The sequence below is a fragment of the Triturus cristatus genome, chromosome 12 (assembly GCF_964204655.1).
Source record: "Triturus cristatus chromosome 12, aTriCri1.1, whole genome shotgun sequence".
Lineage (NCBI taxonomy): Eukaryota > Metazoa > Chordata > Amphibia > Caudata > Salamandridae > Triturus > Triturus cristatus.
In genome coordinates, this window is record NC_140595.1 from 234244362 (window position 1) to 234267259 (window position 22898).

Sequence of the window (22898 nt, forward strand, 5' to 3'; positions counted from 1 at the left end):
CCCCTGGGGGTCTAGTTTTCAAAAATGTATAGGTTTGCTAGGTTTCCCTAAGTGCCAGCAGAGCTAGGGTTCAAAACCTAGCACTTTGCAAAAAAAGGGTCGGTTTTCACTGTGAAAATGTTGTGTGTCCATGTTGCGTGTTTGGCTGTTTCCTGTCGCTGGTACTTGAGCCTTCCACACAAGTGAGTTACCATTTTTCTTGGAAGACTTTGGGGGAACGCGGGGTGGGTGAAAGTTTGTGGATCCATGCAGATTCCAGAACTTTCCACCACAGAAATGTGAGGAAAATGTGGTTTCTTGGACAATTTTTTAGGTGTGCAAGGAATTCTGAGTAACAGAACCTGCTGAGAGCCAGCCAAGTCACCCCATCCTAGATTCCCCTGGGTGTCTAGTTTTCAAAAACGTATAGGTTTGAAAGGTATCCCAGGTGCCGGCAGAGTTAGGGTTCAAAATATACAGCTAGGCACTTTGCAAAATAGGGTCCGTTTTCATTGTGAAAATGTGGTGTGTCCACGTTGCGTTTTGGGCCGTTTTCTGTCGTGGGTACTTGGGCCTCCCACACAAGTGAGGTCCCATTTTTCTCTGAAGACTTTGGGGAACGCGGGGTGGGTGTAATTTTGTGGATCCACGCAGATTCCAGAACTTTTCACTACAGAAATGTGAGGAAAATGTGGCTTTTTTGACAATTTTGTACGGTTTGAAAGGTATTCTCGGTAACAGAACCTGGTGATAGCCAGCCAAGTCACCCCATCCTGGCTTTCCCTGGGTGTCTAGTCTTAAAAAATGTATAGGTTTGATAGATTTCCCTAGGTGCTGGCAGAGCTAGGGTTCAAAATCTACAGCTATGCACTTTGCAAAAAAAGGGTCGGTTTTCACTGTGAAAATGTTGTGTGTCCATGTTGCGTTTCTGGCTGTTTCCTGTCGCTGGTACTTGAGCCTTGTTAGAAATGGGATTTCTGGTTGGCTAGGGCTTGCGCCAAAGCCAGGCAGAAACCACCACTCTAGTCGGGGCTGGGAAGTTACACGCCAAAGATAACCCCTGCTCACCCCCTTGGTAGCTTGGCACGAGCAGTCAGGCTTATCCCGGAGGCAATGTGTAAAGCGTTTGCGCGCGCACCCAGCAACAACACCCAAGGCCCACCACAAAGGAAACTCCACACAAGGTTACATATAAAAATAGCCTTTGTATTATACCAAAACACATTAGATAATATTCACACAATTTACACTGTGCCAACTGGCACTGGGCAGAATTTTACAAGGAACTATTTACACGGGACAGGGCCACATGGACCACTGTCAGAATCAGCACAAATCACCAATTGTACATGTAGAACATATACTAACTGTAACACAAATTAACACTGTAGAGCACAACCAGTAACTACTGGCGCAATAATGACCTCAGCTTCATCACACTAGCATCCGGTATAAAACCTATCCTGCATCCATCACAGGGGCATAAACACATTATGCAATTTCTCAGTAGTCTAATGCATTAGACCTAACCACCTAAGTATAACTACCCTAGGGGCGTACATCACACAGGGAGACATAATCTCACTAGCAAGAACAACCTCATAATCAGAAAAGACCACATTTAGAGGTATAACACAGGGTGCGCAGAACATCCTTCACACAGTACATTTCCTAACGCCCAACGCATTAGTATCTAAAGCACAATAACACCTAAATCTCATTAGGGTCTAGGTTGCGCCAGCACCTAAACGTAGCAGCTGCCCACTACTTGCTGGGCAGCTGGGGACAAGAACAGGGCCTAAACGCTGCAGCTGGCACTAAGTGCTGCGCAGCTGGGGAAGTAAAATAAGGCATGGGCTCTCAATGGCCCTTGAAATAATGTCAACAACGTTGGCGCCACCTGGGCTCTAAAACGGCATGTCCCCCAGTACTGTGGAGCGCACTGACGCTCTTCGACTGGAAGGTGCCCCCAATAATGTGGAGCGCACTGGCGCTGTGAACCTCGGTGTTCGTGGCGGAGGAAACACGGGCCCCTCTGGCCCTTTGAAACAATTATAGCCACGGTGGAGCAGGCTGGCACCTAAAACAAACTCATGTCCAAAAAAAAGGGAACTGGCCCCCACGTCGGAGCACACTGGCTCACGTTGGAGCGGCCCGCTGCAAGATGGGGCCGCTCAGAGACTATGGCAGGGCATGGTGCCAACAACACGGAGCCCCCACTTACCGGGCTCGCTGGGACTCCTCACCAAGACTCCGGCCTTCTTCTCACCCGGTCCCGCTACCTGGGGACCGGGTCTTATCTCCGGCTGGCGCAGGGAATCCGCGGGGCTCTCTCCTCACTATGAGAGCCCCGCACACCGGCAACCGGGTTTCACAGGGGAGAGTCTGCGAGGCTCTGCGTAGCTTCTCCCGAGCAGGGGGAAGCGGAAAAGGAGCCCGCGAGGCTCCGGCTCGCGACGCCGGCCCCGCCCACAACCAGGCAGAGGGCCGGACTTCTGTTTCCGGTGCTCCTCTGCTCCCGGGCCGTAGCGGTGAAACGCGGGGTGGGCACCCGCATTGGGGACAAGAGTATTTGGCACATCACAGCGGGGTGGGCACCCGCGAAACAGCGAAAAGTGCGGGGTGGGCACCCGCAACTTGAAATAGCAATGAGGTGGGGTGGGCACCCGCGAGGGCTCACATAAGCGGGGTGGGCACCCGCACCCAGCCATCACGGGAACCGAAGACGCAGGGTGGGCACCTGCACACCTAAGGCAACAAAATAAGCGGGGTGGGCTCCCGCAAGGCCGTCACGTGACCCGAAGACGCAGGGTGGGCACCTGCGCACCTAAAGCAACAAAATAAGCGGGGTGGGCTCCCGCAAGGCCTGCATCACGGGGGGAATCCCTACGTTGGGGATTCCCTCTTTCTCCTCCTGCAGCGCAGCGCTGCCAAGGCCCACATGTTCCTCTTTCTTGGGGGGAAAGATAGCGCTTCCCAGGCGCAAGGTCAACAGAAAGTCCTGGAGGCATCAAGGGGGCGATGTAGGGCCCAGGGGCCAGCACACAGAACCCTCCAGCAGGGAGGCAGCCCCCATGGCTTTCCCTCCTGGGCCCCACCAGCAGCAAGCCCCCCTCTGTCAGGATCCAAGAGCAGAAAATGTTTCTGGGGTCACAGCCCTTTCTTTTATACACCATTTCCCTTTGTCTCAAGGTGCAGGGAAGGGGCGAACCAGATACAACTGGTTCTTGAGCACTTTGTTTTGCTCAGCCCCTCTCCCTATTCACAGAACAGGCCAGGGTCATCATTCGCACCACAGGGGGCAGAGCAGCATTGTGTGGGGAAAGCCCAGCCCTATTCAGGTCCCAGGTGTACTCCTCCCACTCATCAACATGCAGCTCTCTCCACCCACCACTGGGGCAGACCCATCCTGACTCCTGGAGCCAGGCTCACCAGCCAATCACACGCCAGACAGTCACTGCACATTTATGCCAGCCTCTAGAAGTGGCATTTCTACACTAGCTACAGTAACGCCGCACACATCATCGCGCAGCATTCACTCTCACGAGTTTGTACATACCAAACTCGACTCTGCACTCCTCTCACATCAGGAACTACCACGGTCACTCAGATCCCCCATGCATTCCTATGGGAGGGCAGGTCAGTCTCACTAAACTATACACAGAGCGCACGCGCTTTCCACTGGGACACAATGTGCAAGCGCCTAGAGGCCTAAACCACTAGTACAACACAGGAAAAAGGCTAGGATAATGCAAAAAGTTCTAGGGGTGAACTTGCCAGAAGGGCCAAGTCAAACACAACCCCCTTCCAGCCAAAACGCAGGGCAGACCAATCACCACCGTGATGGTCTTCCCTGCTTGTAGCGATAGAACACGGACGCAGGCCCGCACTGCAGGGGCACCCTCCGGTTCTACGCCATTCTGAATCAACGTGGTTCCATCTGAAAAAAAAACAACCGAAAAAAAACTAGGCTACCCCACTGGTACTACCTAGTTGTCCACGGCCAGGACCAGGCCCTAGGCCACCCAGATACCACTGGTCTTTGCCAAACCCAGAGTGGGGGTAGTAACCCCTGGCATACAAGCCATTCTCCACTCTCCCTCTCAGTGTAGTTCCAAACTACCACTGATCCTTCAACCTAGGGTCCGCACCCTCAGGCTGACCAGAGGTCACGGGCAAGAATGCCCCACCCTACCTCTACTTCTGGGGTTCCGCACCCTCCCAGGGAAGCACCCTCCAGAACACAACTCTCCCACCAGTTCGGGACCTCTCTCCACCAACTGGTCTACCACCTGGGATCCACGGGGTCAGAGGCGAGGACTCCCTCCCTCTGCACCCCCTTCCACTGTAGAGCAGGGTCTCTTCACCTAAGATGAGCCCCACCTGCCCTCAGGATTACAGCTGCCCTTACGTCCAGATCCGGAAACACCGACTACTGGCTCCCCAACCGAGGGACGTACCCTTTGGTCAGATGCCTGGCGAACTAGGACTTAACGAGGGTGACACATAACTAATGGGTCGTGTGACAGTCTGCCTGGCGCTGATCTCACTACCTCCTGTCCATCTGACAGGGCGTGCAGACCCCCCAGGACAGAAGTGGCGACACCACGGTCACTCAGTGGCGACTCAGCCCTCCCGGCTGGTCCCTGACCTACTGGTTCCCACTGGGGAATCCCTCCCCCTCTCACCCCTCCCTCTGGACTTCCGCACCCTCCCAACTGGAGCGGTACCGCCAGACACCAGGACTACTGGAGCTCTGATTACAGACACTCCACGTCCTCTAGACACTGGGAGATCCTCCTCAAATGACCTATTGGTACAGCCTAGGCCCCCCGACCTGATGTTCCCTAAAGAAACCATCCAGGCCCTGAGACTGGGTTTCGGGCACCTGGAGACACGCAGTCCCACCCACTCCTTCTCCGCAGAGACAGGTCGTGAGCCCCTACACTGAGACCTAGCTGGGCTACTCTGAACCTCTTCCTACCACGCTGAGCTGGAAGACACCTCAGCCACTCCTTTTGGAATCACTCCCCAATGCAAGCTCCCTATCCCAGAGAACTCACACCCAATCAACCAACAAGCTCCTTATTTCAGAGAACTCACACCAAAGTATTCAGCAAGTTCCTTATTTCAGAGAACTCACACCATTCATCCACACACACACACCCCCCAGACTGGTAAGACAGTTTCTACCGCCCTGATTTCTCAACCTGACCACCACGTGACACAGGTATCATTACTCCGGGAACTGGGAATGGGACGTTCACATTCATCCAGCGCATTACACATTCATCCCCACCCCTTCCAAGACTGGTAAGACAGTTTCTACCGCCCCTGATTTCTCAACCTGACCACCACGTGACACAGGTACCATTACCCCTGGAACTGGGAATGGGAATACATGCACTGGACACACATCTGCTGCCACCACTGGATCCCACCCTTACTGGTGAATCCAGAAACACATTTCCACAGAAATGACACTTAAAACAAACTTAGAACAATAATCCCTCTCCATGTGACTATCTAAATGCAGAGTTTTGTAGTGCAGCCAGCTGTCGCTGTGGTACTGCTCCAAACTCGACTCTGCACTCCTCTCACATCAGGAACTACCACGGTCACTCAGATCTCCCATGCATTCCTATGGGAGGGCAGGTCAGTCTCACTAAACCATACACAGAGCGCACGCGCTTTCCACTGGGACACAGTGTGCAAGCGCCTAGAGGCCTAAAACCACTAGTACAACACAGGAAAAAGGCTAGGATAATGCAAAAAGTTCTAGGGATGAACTTGCCAGAAGGGCCAAGTCCAACAAGCCTTCCACACAAGTGAGTTACCATTTTTCTTGGAAGACTTTGGGGAACGCGGGGTGGGTGAAAGTTTGCGGATCCATGCAGATTCCAGAACTTTCCACCGCAGAAATGTGAGTAAAATGTGTTATTTTGGACAATTTTTTAGGTGTGCAAGGAATTCTGAGTAACAGAACCTGATGAGAGCCAGCCAAGTCACCCCATCCTAGATTCCCCTGGGTGTCTAGTTTTCTATAATGTATAGGTTTGAAAGGTTTCCCAGGTGCCGGCAGAGCTACGGTTCAAAATATACAGCTAGGCACTTTGCAAAATAGGGTCCGTTTTCACTGTGAAAATGTGGTGTGTCCACGTTGCATTTTGGGCCGTTTTCTGTCGCGGGTACTTGGGCCTCCCACACAAGTGAGGTCCCATTTTTCTCGGAAGACTTTGGGGAAGGCAGGGTGGGTGCAATTTTGTGGATCCACGCAGATTCCAGAACTTTCACCACAGAAATGTGAGGAAAATGTGTTTTTTTGGACAATTTTTTAGGTGTGCAAGGAATGCTGAGTAACAGAACCTGCTGAGAGCCAGCCAAGTCACCCCATACTAGATTCCCCTGGGTGTCTAGATTTCAAAAATGTATAGGTTTGATAGGTTTCCCAGGTGCTGGCAGAGCTAGGGTTCAAAATCTACAGCTAGGCACTTTGCAAAAAAAAGTGTCAGTTTTCACTGTGAAAATGTGGTGTGTCCACGTTGCGTTTTGGGCCGTTTCCTGTCGCGGGTACTTGGGCCTCCCACACAAGTGAGGTACCATTCTTCTCGGAAGACTTTGGGAACGTTGGAAGGGTGGAATTTTGTGGATCTACGCAAATTCCAGAACTATCCACCACAGGAATGTGAGGAAAATTTATTTTTTTGAACTCATTTTTAGGTTTGCAAGGAATTCTGGGTTATAGAACCTTGTGAAAGCAAGTCAAGTCACCCCATCCTGGATTCCACTGGGGGTCTAGTTGTCAAAAATGTATAGGTTTGCTAGGTTTCCCTAAGTGCCAGCAGAGCTAGGGTTCAAAATCTACAGCTAGGCACGTCGCAAAAAAAGGGTCGGTTTTCACTGTGAAAATGTTGTGTGTCCATGTTGCGTGTTTGCCCGTTTCCTGTCGCTGGTACTTGGGCCTTCCACACAAGTGAGGTACCATTTTTCTCGGAATACTTTGGGGAACGCGCGGTGGGTGAAAGTTTGTGGATCCAAGCAAATTCCAGAACTTTCCACCACAGAAATGTGAGGAAAATGTGGTTTCTTAGACAATTTTTTAGGTTTGCAAGGGATTCTGGGTAACAGAACCTGGTGAGAGCCATTCAAGTCACCCCATCCTGGATTCCCTGGGTGTCTAGCTTTCAAAAATGTATAGGCTTTTTTTTTTTTTAATCTTTATTACAACAAAAGGACAGCAATGTGAACACAGCCGTTGATCGCCTACAACCCCACTGGGGCCGGCAGCATAAACCGGAATCGTATAGCATCACAGGTTGTAGAGTGAACACAGCATGCCGCCTACAACCCAACAGGGCCGGCCGCGTGAAACCATAGAGTCCAAACAGCCCCGTGAACAGCGAAAACCAGCTCAAATACATAAGAAAGACATTCAGTGGTACCACATCATATAACAGAGGAAGATACCATAGACCACCATGAAGGGGCACGATTGTCACACACTCACCGGATCCAGACCTCCACCAGCACACACGCCCAGAGGCCATGGCCACCGACACATCCACACCCTTGCCTATCACACCCTCCCATATTGAGTCCAGGCCACAGGGGACTAAGCCGTACGTACATGTAAAAGGGACCCGGCGACAGGGGCACCACACCCCACCCCCAGTCCCAGACTGCCTCAGCGCTCAGTCAGCCTCGGGTGCAGAAGCGACAGCAGCACTCCGTGTCAGAGGGGTCCGAAGCAGATATTCCCTAAGCGGGTCCCAAATATCTCTGGGCCTGGAGGCGACCGGCAGAAGGTCCGCATATAAAGTTAGTTCTTCCTGCCAGTGAATCAGATCCTCCAGCCAGCCCTTGAACTTAGGGGCACGTCCCCTCCCCCATCTGCAGGCCACCTTACGTTTGGCCAGAAGGAGACAAAAAGAAGCGAATCTTCTATGATGAGCCGGAATGCTCTCCGTACATCCCAAAATACCCATTTGCGGGGCCGGCGTCAGAGGGGTATCAATCATTTTACCTACCGCGTCGAACACCAGAGACCAAAATTCAGACACCGAGGGGCATGCCCACGCCAGATGCAGCATGTCCGCATCCTCGGCCCCGCAGCGATCACACCTAGTGTCCCCCCTCAGCCCAAACCTATGCAGCTTCACGGGGGTGTAGTAGTAGCGCTGAACAAACTTATAGTGCGTGACACGTAGCCTGCTGTTAGCGGACACTTGCTCCGTCTGTTTGCAGCTAAAGAGCCACTCACGATCCGTCAATGGTCGTCCCAGCTCTCCCTCCCATTTGCCACGCGCGTCACATTGCGCATATTCCTTCCCAGAGTATAGGGACCGGTACAGGACCGACACCAGGTGAGAGGCAGTCACGGCCCGCAGCACGGTATGTAATTGGGGCGATGTCACCGATTCCATCGGATAGTCCGGAGTGATGGCCCGAACTCCGGCCCGGAGCCTGATATAAAGGAAGGTTTCCATTGTGGAGGGTGGGAGGTTCAGAGCAAAGCTGTTGCAGCGTGACGAATCTGCCGTTTCTATATAGGTCCCCCCACGTATGCAGCCCCCTATGCTGCTTCAGCGCGTTAAAAACTCCCTCCTGCAAAAGAGGCATGCGGGGGTGGTACACTAGAGGGAGCAGCGGGGAGTACAACAACAACACTCCCGTCTGTTTCGCGATCCACTCCCAAGCTCGGCCCGTGCAGTCAACAATATCGGGGCTGCGCTCTTGACAGGAGATAGGCCGCCACAATGCCCCAGCCAGCGGAACAGGGTCAACAAGCCAATGCTCCGTGGCCACATGCGCCGTGTAACGCGGTCCGCTCATCCAATAGTGCGCATAATGAGCCTGGGCGCGCTGATAATACAGTTCAAAATTAGGCAGGTCTAAGCCTCCCTCCGCGTATGGGCGAGCCAGGACGTCCCACTTGACACGTGTGTGCTTTCCCCCCCCCACACAAGCCGCAAGAGCTCAGTGCGCAGTGCGGCAAAGAATACCCTTCCCGGATGATAGGGGATATTCATGAAGAAGTATAACAGTTTCGGCAGGATCACCATTTTGATCAGGGATATTCTGTCCGCGAGGGACAGAGGCAAGGCAATCCAGCGTGTAATAGTATCCTTCATTGCCTCTAACGTCCGTCCATAATTGTCCCTCATGAGCTCCTCCCGATCCGCGGAGATCTGTACCCTCACGGTAGTATCGCACCACTCCAGCGGAAAATCAGTTTGGAACCGCGACACGGCCGAGGTAAGCGGGAAGATCTGGGACTTGGCCCAATTAATGTGAATGCCCGAGAGTCCACTGAACCGTACAAACTCCCTCAGCAGCGGATTAAGATTATTCAGAGGGTCTTTTACATAGAGGGTCATGTCGTCCGCGTAGAGCGAGATGAGCACAGGACGTAAGGGGCAGCTGAGCGCCTTGTCCCGGTGATATTGCCGTACCCGCGCCGCCAACGGCTCAACAGCAAGCGCGAACAGCAGAGGCGACTGCGGGCAACCCTGTCTGGTCCCCCGGGGAGAGTGGTATAGCTGTGGAGGTATGGCCATTTACCATAACTTTAGCTACAGGAGCAGTGTACAGCAACCTTATCATAGCAGAGAAGCCCACCGGGAACCCCATGTTGCGCAGAACCGCGTGGAGATAGTCCCACTCGATCGAATCGAACGCTTTGGTAGCGTCCAGAAAAACGGCAGCCAAGGGGAGGTGCGGAGCAACCTGATGCATGATAGAGAACAGAGTGCGCAGATTATGGGACGTCGCTCTTCCAGGGATGAAACCTGCCTGGTCCGGTAACACCAGCTTGTCCATGAGGAGATTCAAGTGGTTTGCTATCATTTTAGTTAAGATTTTGGTGTCGACATTGATTAATGATAGGGGCCGGTAGGAGTCACACTTGTCAGGGGGTTTCCCAGGCTTCAACAGGGATATAATTAGGGCCTCCCTCATTGTGGCAGGCAATATCTGCGCCTCCAAAGCCTCCGAGTAGACCTCTAGCAACACCGGTGCAATCTGGTCAAAATATAATTTGTAAACGTCAGCCGGCAGGCCATCGGATCCGGGCGCCTTCCCCGCGGGCATCTGGGCGATTGCATCTCGCATCTCCTCTAGCGTGAATGGAGTAGCAAGAAATTCCCGCTGCCTCCCACTAAGATATCCCAGGGTTATGTCTCCAAAGAAGGAAGCGAAGTCCGCCGTATTCACCCCTTTAGACGTATACGGTGATTCGTAGAAGGCAGTAAAAGTGTCCAGAATCTTTAAGCCATCCCTGTGTCTACCCCCCTGTGCATCCTCTATCTCCAGAACATATTTAGTGTACCGTGGTCGCCTAATATCGCGGGCCAGAGCGCGCCCCGGCCTGCCCCCTTCGCCATATCGCCTGGCCGTGACATATTGTCCCCTAAATCTTGCCTCCCGGTCCGCAGTGGACTTGTAGTCTGTAATGGTGTCGCGCAACTTAGCCCTCCCCTCCCCCGAGTCCTCGCTCCAGATATCCGCCTCAAGAACTTTTAGTTGACCCTCGAGCAGTCGAAGACGTTGCCGCATGTCCCTCAAGACTCCAAAGCTCTTTGCCATACAAGTCCCCCTGATGGTGACCTTAAAGGCCTCCCATAGCGTGCCCACCCGTGTCACCGATCCCCTGTTGTGAGCAATGAAACCAACAATCTCCTCCTCTAGCTCAGCCTTAAACACCTCATCCAGTAGCGCACCCGGGACCAGTCTCCAGCATCTAGGAGTGGCAATAAGGTTCGGTATCCCCAGCGTAAGGCACACAGGCGAGTGATCAGAGAAGGTGCGTGCAAGGTGGTCCACCGCACAGACCCAATGGCACAACCCCCTGGACCCCAGCCAATAATCCAGTCTCGACCAGGCAGCATGCACCGTCGAGTAATAAGTACCCTCACGCCCCGTCGGGTGAGTGAAGCGCCAGAGGTCGGTAAGACCCCCATGCGCGAGGAGCCCAGCCATCGCCGCCTGGCTACGGGTATAATGGTGTGGGAGCGCGCCGGATCTGTCCGCCAGGGGTCGCTGACTGTATTAAAGTCCCCGGCCCATAGCACGTGCGTGGCCCCTACCTCCGCGATCTGCCCCCAGAGCGAGTGTAAAAAGTCTGGGTCGTCAGTGTTTGGGCCATAACAATTCACCAGCACCACAGACTGCGTGCCAAGCGTGCCCCACATCATACAGCTCCGCCCATCCCTACCAGCCCTCACCCCCGCACACACAAACGGAGTGCCCCGTTTCATGAGGATCACCGTGCCCCTAGCGTACGTAGAATAGGACGAGAAAATCCGCTCCGAGGCCCATTTGCTGCTAAACGTCGGAGTGTCCCTAGGATCCATATGTGTTTCCTGGAGCAGGGCTATATTGACTTGGTGCCTATCAAGGTATGAGAGGATCTGCCATCGCTTGCGGGGGTCACCCAGCCCTCTAACATTCCAGGAAACCAATGTCAATTTGGTCAATGCAGGGCGTGCGTGCAGACAGGGATGTAAATGCTCAATGAATTACAGCATGGAGGTCTAACTCCCAGCGCCGTCCCCAGCCCATGTACAAGGGTACCCTGGATATTGCGGTCCTCGGCATCCGTAGTTATCTGAGCTGGTACTGATTCCGCCCTTTCCGTCCGCTTTCCCCCCATAAAATCTAACACCCCAACAACTGTGCTCCCTCCCACCCACAACAGCACCCCAACCGTGTTGACACCCCAACAACCCCGCGACCCCAACTTTCGGGTCAATTGTGAATCAAAAACATTCCCACCCAGTAGGGGACTGCCCATGGTGGGGGCGCCTGTGGAACCAGCTAACCCTCCCCTCTTCTCCTCCCCTCAGTGGCAAAAAGCCGCTACCCAGGCGGGAGCCTGGAGAGGGAGTGTAGGGAGGGGACCTGGCATTATGACAAGTTTCACATCATTCCCTCATCCCAAAAGTGTCACAATCGGGTGAGCGCTAAGGGCGCCTCGCTACTAATGTTCGGGTGGATGGCACACGTATATCCCTTTCCCGCCTAGTCTCAATGAAGAGGGGCAGACATGGTTGATACAATTCAGGAACCCGCAACAACATCCCCTCATCACCCTCTCACCTCTGTCCTCAATGTAACTGTCAGTCCGACAGCAGATGCAAGTCCCATGGAGAGGCGCAAAGGATGCTCACTCCCCCCCCCCCGCGCCGCAGGCGAAGGAGGAGGGGATCTCAGCCCATTTGTGGCACCGCCAGGCGAGCGGCGCCGCAGAGTCTTAAGGAAGTCCTCTGCCTGTTGGGGGGTCGTACACAGGATCGTGCGCTCCTGGTGCCTGATGCGTAGTTTCGCAGGGTAAAGCAGGGCGTATTCTATCCCGTCCTTGCGCAGTTTTTGTTTGACTGCCACAAATTTCCTTCTCGCCTCCTGAACAGACATGGTGAAGTCCGGGAATATGGAGAATGCATTACCCTCAAACTGCAATTCTTGTTGCTCCCTTGCTCTCCTCAAGGCAACATACCGGTCCCTATAATTAAGGATGCGCGCCACAACAGGCCGAGGCGGCCCCCCCCCCAAGCGATCTGTGGGCCCGTTCCACAATCAGGTGGGGCGAGAACGCCTCCGCACCAAACGTCGTCACGAGGAGCCTCTCCACATATTCTTCCATCCATCCAGTATTGGTGCTCTCTGGAATCCCAGTGAGGCGGATGTTGTTCCGGCAGCTACGGGCCTCTAAGTCCTCGTTCTTCGCCGCTATAACCTTCAGGAGGCGGTCCATCTGCGTTATTTGTTTGTCCATGGTACCTGTGCGGTCCTCAGTATCAGAAATGCGCTGCTCCACCTCCTTCAGTTGTTCTTCGTGTTTATCAACTTTTAAACCGAGAAAGTCAAGCCTGGTATTCATCGTGTCCATTTTCCCCGACAGACCGTTCATGCTCTGTTGCAGCCCCTTCAACATCTCTTAGACCTCATTATCCGGGCCCGCCGCCTGGTCAGGTGCCGTCTCCAGCTCCTGCCCTGGGGTCCCCTCAGCTGCCGATCGAGTGCCCGTCTTCTTAGATTCAAAATGCAGCCGCTGCTGCCGTCCATCCGTCTTCTCCATCGTGGCAGGCCTGCTCCGGCCTCGCAGGGCGCCTTATACAGTAGGGCGGCCGCTTGTTATCAGTCGCCGTCCTCCCCACCGGGGCAGCAATCTCAGGGGCGCGCGCCGGTCTCCGCCAGCCAGCACTCCAGTGGCACCCCCCACGAGCACCACGGGCACGATCAAAGCCCGCCCGCGCCCGATCCAGGGGGGAACAGGGGCATCATCCCGCTCTCGGCCGCGTCAGCTCCAGTAATCCCCGGGGCAGCTTCCCTAAGTGCAGAAATAGTCCACTATATGCCTCAACGACCCCCACACGTCTCACCAATGCTAGCGTGCGTCTATGCAGCGGAGGGGGGAGGCAGCCATACAGTACAGGACGGTGCAGGAAGATTGTAGGGGATGAACCCAGCTCACGGCGGGGCACCAGATACCTCCTGAAGACTCAATAAGGGCCAAGGCCCATGCAGCTCGCCCCGCAGTCGCACCAGGAAGCAATCAGTCCGCAACTTCTCGGCGCTGCCCTCCACGAAGCCGAAGCGCGCAAGTATCCACACCCTGGCCGGGAAGGCGCCGCCTCGAGCCAGCCAGGATCTCAGAGGGGCTCACCCCTCTATGTACAGTGCACCAGGGAGCGCAGGTATATGTCAAGAAGTAAGCACCAGCAGCGCTAGGGGCATCGGCACACACCTCAGATCTCCACCGTCTGTATCCCCGCTCCAGCGATCTCCGCCTCGGGGCTCTCAGATGATCACCCAACGGCACGGGAAGTGCGGTCTCCAGGGTGCCGCGCAGCTCTTGAAGCGCAGGATATAGCACTCCCAGCGGGCCAGGGAAACAGCGTGGTCCCCAGACCCCTTAGTACCTCCCGGCTCACAACTGCTCCCTCCGCGATCGGGTCCAGCGCCGCAGGCAGCTCCCGGCCTTGTCCCTCGTGGCGGCCTCGGACTCGCGTCGCGCCGGCGCCCAGCTCTCAGCTCCAGGGAAGTCTGCCGCTCAGGCCCCTGACGGACCTCCGAGCCCACAGCGCCGCCGTCCCTGCACCAATCGTTCCGGAATTTTCAGCGAGGGTGTCGGACCTTACCCTGCACGCAGGCTGATCTTTGCATAGCACAGGGAATGTGCGGACCGCTAATCAATGACGGATATATGGGCCAGATCACCAGAGCCTCACGAAGGTGCGGCCATCTTGGTCTGGCGCCACCTAGCGCCCCCAAAATGTATAGGCTTGATAGGTTTCCCAGATGCCGGCAGAGATAGGGTTCAAAATATACAGCTATGCACCTTGCAAAAAAAGGGTCCGTTTTCACTGTGAAAATGTGGTGTGTCCACGTTGCGTTTTGGGCCATTTCCTGTCGCGGGTACTTGGGCCTCCCACACAAGTGAGGTCCCATTTTTCTTGGAAGACTTTGGGGAACGCGGGGTTGGTGGAATTTTGTGGATCCAAGCAAATTCCAGAACTTTCCACACAGAAATGTGAGGAAAATGTGGTTTCTTGGACAATTTTTTAGGTTTGCAAGGGATTCTGGGTAACAGAACCTGGTGAGAGCCATCCAAGTCACCCCATCCTGGATTCCCTGGGTGTCTAGTTTTCAAAAATGTATAGTTTTGATAGGTTTCCCAGGTGCCGGCAGAGCTAGGGTTCAAAATATTCAGCTAGGCACTTTGCAAAAAAAGTGTCAGTTTTCACTGTGAAAATGTGGTGTGTCCACGTTGCGTTTTAGGCCGTTTCCTGTCGCGGGTACTTGGGCCTCCCACACAAGTGAGGTACCATTCTTCTCGGAAGACTTATGGAACGTTGGAAGGGTGGAATTTTGTGGATCTACGCAAATTCCAGAACTATCCACCACAGGAATGTGAGGAAAATTTATTTTTTTGAACTAATTTTTAGGTTTGCAAGGAATTCTGGGTTACAGAACCTTGTGAAAGCAAGTCAAGTCACCCCATCCTGGATTCCACTGGGGGTCTAGTTGTCAAAAATGTATAGGTTTGCTAGGTTTCCCTAAGTGCCAGCAGAGCTAGGGTTCAAAATCTACAGCTAGGCACGTCGCAAAAAAAGGGTCAGTTTTCACTGTGAAAATGTTGTGTGTCCATGTTGCGTTTTGGGCCGTTGGTACTTGAGCCTTCCACACAAGTGAGGTACCATTTTTCTCGAAAGACTTTGGGGAACGCGCGGTGGGTGAAAGTTTGTAGATCCACGCAGATTCCAGAACTTTCCACCAGAAAAATGTGAGGAAAATGTGGTTTTTTGGACACTTTTTTAGGTTTGCAAGGGATTCTGGGTAACAGAACCTGGTGAGAGCCATCCAAGTCACCCCATCCTGGATTCCCTGAGTGTCTAGTTTTCAAAAATGTATAGGCTTGATAGGTTTCCCAAATTGCCGGCAGACCTAGGGTTCAAAATCTACAGCTAGGCACTTTGCAAAAAAAGGGTCAGTTTTCACTGTGAAAATGTGGTGTGTCCACGTTGCAATTTGGGCCGTTTCCTGTCGCGGGTACTTGGGCCACCCACACAAGTGAGGTACAATTTTTCTCGGAAGACTTTGGGGAACGTGGGGTGGGTGCAATTTTGTGGATCCACGCAGATTCCAGAACTTTCCACCAGAGAAATGTGAGGAAAATGTGTTTTTTTGGACAATTTTTTAGGTGTGCAAGGAATTCTGGGTAACAGAACCTGGTGAGAGCCAGCCAAATCACCCCTATCCTGGATTCCTCTGAGTGTCTAGTTTTAAAAAATGTATTGATTTGATAGGTTTCCCAGGTGCCGGCAGAGCTAGGGTTCAAAGTATACAGCTAAACACCTTGCAAAAAAAGGGTCCGTTTTCACTGCGAAAATGTGGTGTGTCCACATTGCGTTTTGGGCCATATCCTGTCGTGTGTACTTGGGCCTCCCACACAAGTGAGGTCCCATTTTTCTCAGAAGACTTTGGGGAACGCAGGGTTGGTGGAATTTTGTGGATCCATGCAAATTCCAGAACTTTCCACCACAGAAATGTGAGGAAAATGTGTTTTTTTGGGACAATTTTTTAGGTTTGCAAGGGATTCTGGGTAACAGAACCTGGTGAGAGCCGGCCAAGTCACCCCATCCTGGATTCCCTGGGTGTCTAGTTTTCAAAAATCTATAGTTTTGATAGGTTTCCCAGATGCCGGCAGAGCTAGGGTTCAAAGTATACAGCTAGGCACTTTGCAAAAAAGGTGTCAGTTTTCACTGTGAAAATGTGGTGTGTCCACGTTGCGTTTTGGGCCGTTTCCTGTCGCGGGTACTTGGGCCTTCCACACAAGAGAGGTACCATTTTTCTCGGAAGACTTTGGGGAACGCGCGGTGGGTGAAAGTTTGTGGACCCACGCAGATTCCAGAACTTTCCACCAGAGAAATGTGAGGAAAATGTGTTTTTTTTGACAATTTTTTAGGTGTGCAAGGAATTCTGGGTAACAGAACCTGGTGAGAGCTAGCCAAGTCACCACATCCTGGATTCCACTGAGGGTCTAGTTGTCAAAAATGTATAGGTTTGCTAGGTTTCCCTAAGTGCCAGCAGAGCTAGGGTTAAAAATCTACAGCTAGGCACGTCGCAAAAAAAGGGTCGGTTTTCACTGTGAAAATGTTGTGTGTCCATGTTGCGTTTTTGGCCGTTGGTACTTGGGCCTTCCACACAAGTGAGCTACCATTTTTCTCGGAAGACTTTGGGGAACGCGCGGTGGGTGAAAGTTTGTGGACCCACGCAGATTCCAGAACTTTCCACCAGAGAAATGTGAGGAAAATGTGTTTTTTTGGACAATTGTTTAGCTGTGCAAGGAATTCTGGGTAACAGAACATGGTGAGAGCCAGCCAAGTCACCCCATCCTGGATTCCTCTGGGTGTCTAGTTTTCAAAAATGTATAGATTTGATAGGTTTCCCAGATGCCGGCAGAGCTAGGGTTCAAAATATACAGCTACGCACCTTGCAAAAAAAGGGTCCGTTTTCACTGTGAAAATGTGGTGTGTCCACGTTGCGTTTTGGGCCATTTCCTGTCGCGGGTACTTGGGCCTCCCACACAAGTGAAGTCCCATTTTTCTCGGAAGACTTTGGGAAACGCGGGGTGGGTGTAATTTTGTGGATCCGCGCAGATTCCAGAACTTTTCACCACAGAAATGTGAGGAAAATGGGGCTTTTTTTGACAATTTTGTAAGGTTTGAAAGGGATTCTGGGTAACAGACCCTGGTGAGAGCCAGCCAAGTCACCCCATCCTGGATTCCCCTTGGTGCCTAGTTTTAAAAAATGTATAGGTTTGATAGATTTCCCTAGGTGCTGGCAGAGCTAGGGTTCAAAATCTACAGCTATGCACTTTGCAAAAAAAGGGCCTGTTTTCACTGTGAAAATGTGATTTGTCCACGTTTCGTTTTGGGCTGTTTCCTATCGCAGGCACCAGGCCTACCTACACAAGTGAGGTACCATTCTTCTCGGGAGACTTTGGGGAACGTGGGAAGGGTGGAATTTTGTGGATCTACGCAAATTCCAGAACTATCCACCACAGGAATGTGAGGAAAATGTGTTTTTTTTTACTAATTTTTAGGTTTGCAAGGAATTCTGGGTTACGGAACCTTGTCAAAGCAAGTCAAGTCACCTCATCCTGGATTCCCCTGGGGGTCTAGTTTTCATAAATTTATAGGTTTGCTAGGTTTCCCTAAGTGCCAGCAGAGCTAGGGTTCAAAATCTACAGCTATGCACTTTGCAAAAAAAGGGTCTGTTTTCACTGTGAAAATGTGGTGAGTCCACGTTGCGTTTTGGGCTGTTTCCTGTCGCAGGCACCAGGCCTACCTACACAAGTGAGGTACCATTCTTCTCGGAAGACTTTGGGGAATGTGGGAAGGGTGTAATTTTGTGGATCTACGCAAATTCCAGAACTATCCACCACAGGAATCTGAGGAAAATGTATTTTTTTGAACTAATTTTTAGGTTTGCAAGGAATTCCGGGTTACAGAACCTTGTGAAAGCAAGTCAAGTCACCCCATCCTGGATTCCCCTGGGGGTCTAGTTGTCAAAAATGTCTAGGTTTGCTAGGTTTCCCTAAGTGCCAGCAGAGCTAGGGTTCAAAATCTACAGCTAGGCACGTCGCAAAAAAAGGGTCGGTTTTCACTGCGAAAATGTTGTGTGTCCATGTTGCGTTTTTGGCCGTTTCCTGTCGCTGGTACTTGGGCCTTCCACACAAGTGAGGTACCATTTTTCTCGGAAGACTTGGGGAGCGCGCGGTGGGTGAAAGTTTGTGGATCCACGCAGATTCCAGAACTTTCCACCAGAGAAATGTGAGGAAAATGTGTTTTTTTGGACAATTGTTTAGCTGTGCAAGGAATTCTGGGTAACAGAACATGGTGAGAGCCAGCCAAGTCACCCCATCCTGGATTCCTCTGGGTGTCTAGTTTTCAAAAATGTATAGATTTGATAGGTTTCCCAGATGCCGGCAGAGCTAGGGTTCAAAATATACAGCTACGCACCTTGCAAAAAAAGGGTCCGTTTTCACTGTGAAAATGTGGTGTGTCCACGTTGCGTTTTGGGCCATTTCCTGTCGCGGGTACTTGGGCCTCCCACACAAGTGAAGTCCCATTTTTCTCGGAAGACTTTGGGAAACGCGGGGTGGGTGTAATTTTGTGGATCCGCGCAGATTCCAGAACTTTTCACCACAGAAATGTGAGGAAAATGGGGCTTTTTTTGACAATTTTGTAAGGTTTGAAAGGGATTCTGGGTAACAGACCCTGGTGAGAGCCAGCCAAGTCACCCCATCCTGGATTCCCCTTGGTGCCTAGTTTTAAAAAATGTATAGGTTTGATAGATTTCCCTAGGTGCTGGCAGAGCTAGGGTTCAAAATCTACAGCTATGCACTTTGCAAAAAAAGGGCCTGTTTTCACTGTGAAAATGTGATTTGTCCACGTTTCGTTTTGGGCTGTTTCCTATCGCAGGCACCAGGCCTACCTACACAAGTGAGGTACCATTCTTCTCGGGAGACTTTGGGGAACGTGGGAAGGGTGGAATTTTGTGGATCTACGCAAATTCCAGAACTATCCACCACAGGAATGTGAGGAAAATGTGTTTTTTTTTACTAATTTTTAGGTTTGCAAGGAATTCTGGGTTACGGAACCTTGTCAAAGCAAGTCAAGTCACCTCATCCTGGATTCCCCTGGGGGTCTAGTTTTCATAAATTTATAGGTTTGCTAGGTTTCCCTAAGTGCCAGCAGAGCTAGGGTTCAAAATCTACAGCTATGCACTTTGCAAAAAAAGGGTCTGTTTTCACTGTGAAAATGTGGTGAGTCCACGTTGCGTTTTGGGCTGTTTCCTGTCGCAGGCACCAGGCCTACCTACACAAGTGAGGTACCATTCTTCTCGGAAGACTTTGGGGAATGTGGGAAGGGTGGAATTTTGTGGATCTACGCAAATTCCAGAACTATCCACCACAGGAATCTGAGGAAAATGTATTTTTTTGAACTAATTTTTAGGTTTGCAAGGAATTCCGGGTTACAGAACCTTGTGAAAGCAAGTCAAGTCACCCCATCCTGGATTCCCCTGGGGGTCTAGTTGTCAAAAATGTCTAGGTTTGCTAGGTTTCCCTAAGTGCCAGCAGAGCTAGGGTTCAAAATCTACAGCTAGGCACGTCGCAAAAAAAGGGTCGGTTTTCACTGCGAAAATGTTGTGTGTCCATGTTGCGTTTTTGGCCGTTTCCTGTCGCTGGTACTTGGGCCTTCCACACAAGTGAGGTACCATTTTTCTCGGAAGACTTGGGGAGCGCGCGGTGGGTGAAAGTTTGTGGATCCACGCAGATTCCAGAACTTTCCACCAGAGAAATGTGAGGAAAATGTGTTTTTTTGGACAATTTTTTAGGTGTGCAACGAATTCTGGGTAACAGAACCTGGTGAGAGCCAGCCAAGTCACCCCATCCTGGATTCCTCTGGGTGTCTAGTTTTCAAAAATGTATAGATTTGATAGGTTTCCCAGAGGCCGGCAGAGCTAGGGTTCAAAATATACAGCTAGGCACCTTGCAAAAAAAGGGTCCGTTTTCACTGTGAAAATGTGGTGTGTCCACGTTGCGTTTTGGGCCATTTCCTGTCGCGGGTACTTGGGCCTCCCACACAAGTGAGGTCCCATTTATCTCGGACGACTTTGGGGAACGCGGGGTTGGTGGAATTCTGTGGATCCAAGCAAATTCCAGAACTTTCCACCACAGAAATGTGAGGAAAATGTGGTTTCTTGGACAATTTTTTAGGGTTGCAAGTGATTCTGGGTAACAGAACCTGGTGCGAGCCATCCAAGTCACCCCATCCTGGATTCCCTGGGTGTCTAGTTTTCAAAAATGTATAGGCTTGATAGGTTTCCCAAATTGCCGGCAGACCTAGGGTTCAAAATCTACAGCTAGGCACTTTGCAAAAAAAGGGTCAGTTTTCACTGTGAAAATGTGGTGTGTCCACGTTGCAATTTGGGCCGTTTCCTGTCGCGGGTACTTGGGCCACCCACACAAGTGAGGTACAATTTTTCTCTGAAGACTTTGGGGAACGCGGGGTGGGTGCAATTTTGTGGATCCACGCAGATTCCAGAACTTTCCACCACAGAAATGTGAGGAAAATGTGTTTTTTTGGACAATTTTTTAGGTGTGCAAGGAATTCTGAGTAACAGAATTCCTGAGAGCCAGCCAAGTCACCCCATCCTAGATTCCCCTGGGTGTCTAGATTTCAAAAATGTATAGGTTTGATAGGTTTCCCAGGTGCCGGCAGAGCTAGGGTTCAAAATCTACAGCTAGGCACTTTGCAAAAAAAGTGTCAGTTTTCACTGTGAAAATGTGGTGTGTCCACGTTGCGTTTTGGGCCGTTTCCTGTCGCGGGTACTTCGGCCTCCCACACAAGTGAGGTACCATTCTTCTCGGAAGACTTTGGGGAACGTTGGAAGGGTGGAATTTTGTGGATCTACGCACATTCCAGAACTATCCACCACAGGAATGTGAGGAAAATGTATTTTTTTGAACTAATTTTTAGGTTTGCAAGGAATTCTGGGTTATAGAACCTTGTGAAAGCAAGTCAAGTCACCCCATCCTGAATTCCACTGGGGGTCTAGTTGTCAAAAATGTATAGGTTTGCTAGGTTTCCCTAAGTGCCAGCAGAGCTAGGGTTCAGAATCTACAGCTAGGCACGTCGCAAAAAAAGGGTCGGTTTTCACTGTGAAAATGTTGTGTGTCCATGTTGCGTTTTTGGCCGTTTCCTGTCGCTGGTACTTGGGCCTTCCACACAAGTGAGGTACCATTTTTCTCGGAAGACTTTGGGGAACGTGGGGTGGGTGCAATTTTGTGGATCTACGCAGATTCCAGAACTTTCCACCACAGAAATGTGAGGAAAATGTGTTTTTTTGGACAATTCTTTAGGTGTGCAAGGAATTCTGAGTAACAGAACCTGCTGAGAGCCAGCCAAGTCACCCCATCCTAGATTCCCCTGGGTGTCTAGTTTTCAAAAATGTATAGGTTTGATAGGTTTCCCAGGTGCCGGCAGAGCTAGGGTTCAAAATATACAGCTAGGCACTTTGCAAAAAAAGTGTCAGTTTTCACTGTGAAAATGTGGTGTGTCTACGTTGCGTTTTGGGCCGTTTCCTGTCGCGGGTACTTGGGCCTTCCACACAAGAGAGGTACCATTTTTCTCGGAAGACTTTGGGGAACGCGCGGTGGGTGAAAGTTTGTGGACCCACGCAGATTCCAGAACTTTCCACCAGAGAAATGTGAGGAAAATGTGTTTTTTTGGACAATTTTTTAGGTGTGCACGGAATTCTGGGTAACAGAACCTGGTGAGAGCCAGCCAAATCACCCCTATCCTGGATTCCTCTGAGTGTCTAGTTTTCAAAAATGTATTGATTTGATAGGTTTCCCAGGGGCCGGCAGAGCTAGGGTTCAAAGTATACAGCTAGACACCTTGCAAAAAAAGGGTCCGTTTTCACTGTGAAAATGTGGTGTGTCCACATTGCGTTTTGGGCCATATCCTGTCGTGTGTACTTGGGCCTCCCACACAAGTGAGGTCCCATTTTTCTCAGAAGACTTTGGGGAACGCGGGGTTGGTGGAATTTTGTGGATCCATACAAATTCCAGAACTTTCCACCACAGAAATGTGAGGAAAATGTGTTTTTTTGGGACAATTTTTTAGGTTTGCAAGGGATTCTGGGTAACAGAACCTGGTGAGAGCCGGCCAAGTCACCCCATCCTGGATTCCCTTGGTGTCTAGTTTTCAAAAATGTATAGTTTTGATAGGTTTCCCAGGTGCCGGCAGAGCTAGGGTTCAAAGTATACAGCTAGACACTTTGCAAAAAAAGTGTCAGTTTTCACTGTGAAAATGTGGTGTGTCCATGTTGCGTTTTGGGTCGTTTCCTGTCGTGGGTACTTGGGCCTTCCACACAAGAGAGGTACCATTTTTCTCGGAAGACTTTGGGGAACGCGCGGTGGGTGAAAGTTTGTGGACCCACGCAGATTCCAGAACTTTCCACCAGAGAAATGTGAGGAAAATGTGTTTTTTTGGACAATTTTTTAGGTGTGCAAGGAATTCTGGGTAACAGAACCTGGTGAGAGCCAGCCAAGTCACCCCTATCCTGGATGCCTCTGGGTGTCTAGTTTTCAAAAATGTATTGATTTGATAGGTTTCCCAGGTGCCGGCAGAGCTAGGGTTCAAAGTATACAGCTAGACACCCTGCGAAAAAAGGGTCTGTTTTCACTGTGAAAATGTGGTGTGTCCACGTTGCGTTTTGGGCCATATCCTGTCGTGTGTACTTGGGCCTCCCACACAAGTGAGGTCCCATTTTTCTCAGAAGACTTTGGGGAACGCGGGGTTGGTGGAATTTTGTGGATCCATGCAAATTCCAGAACTTTCCACCAC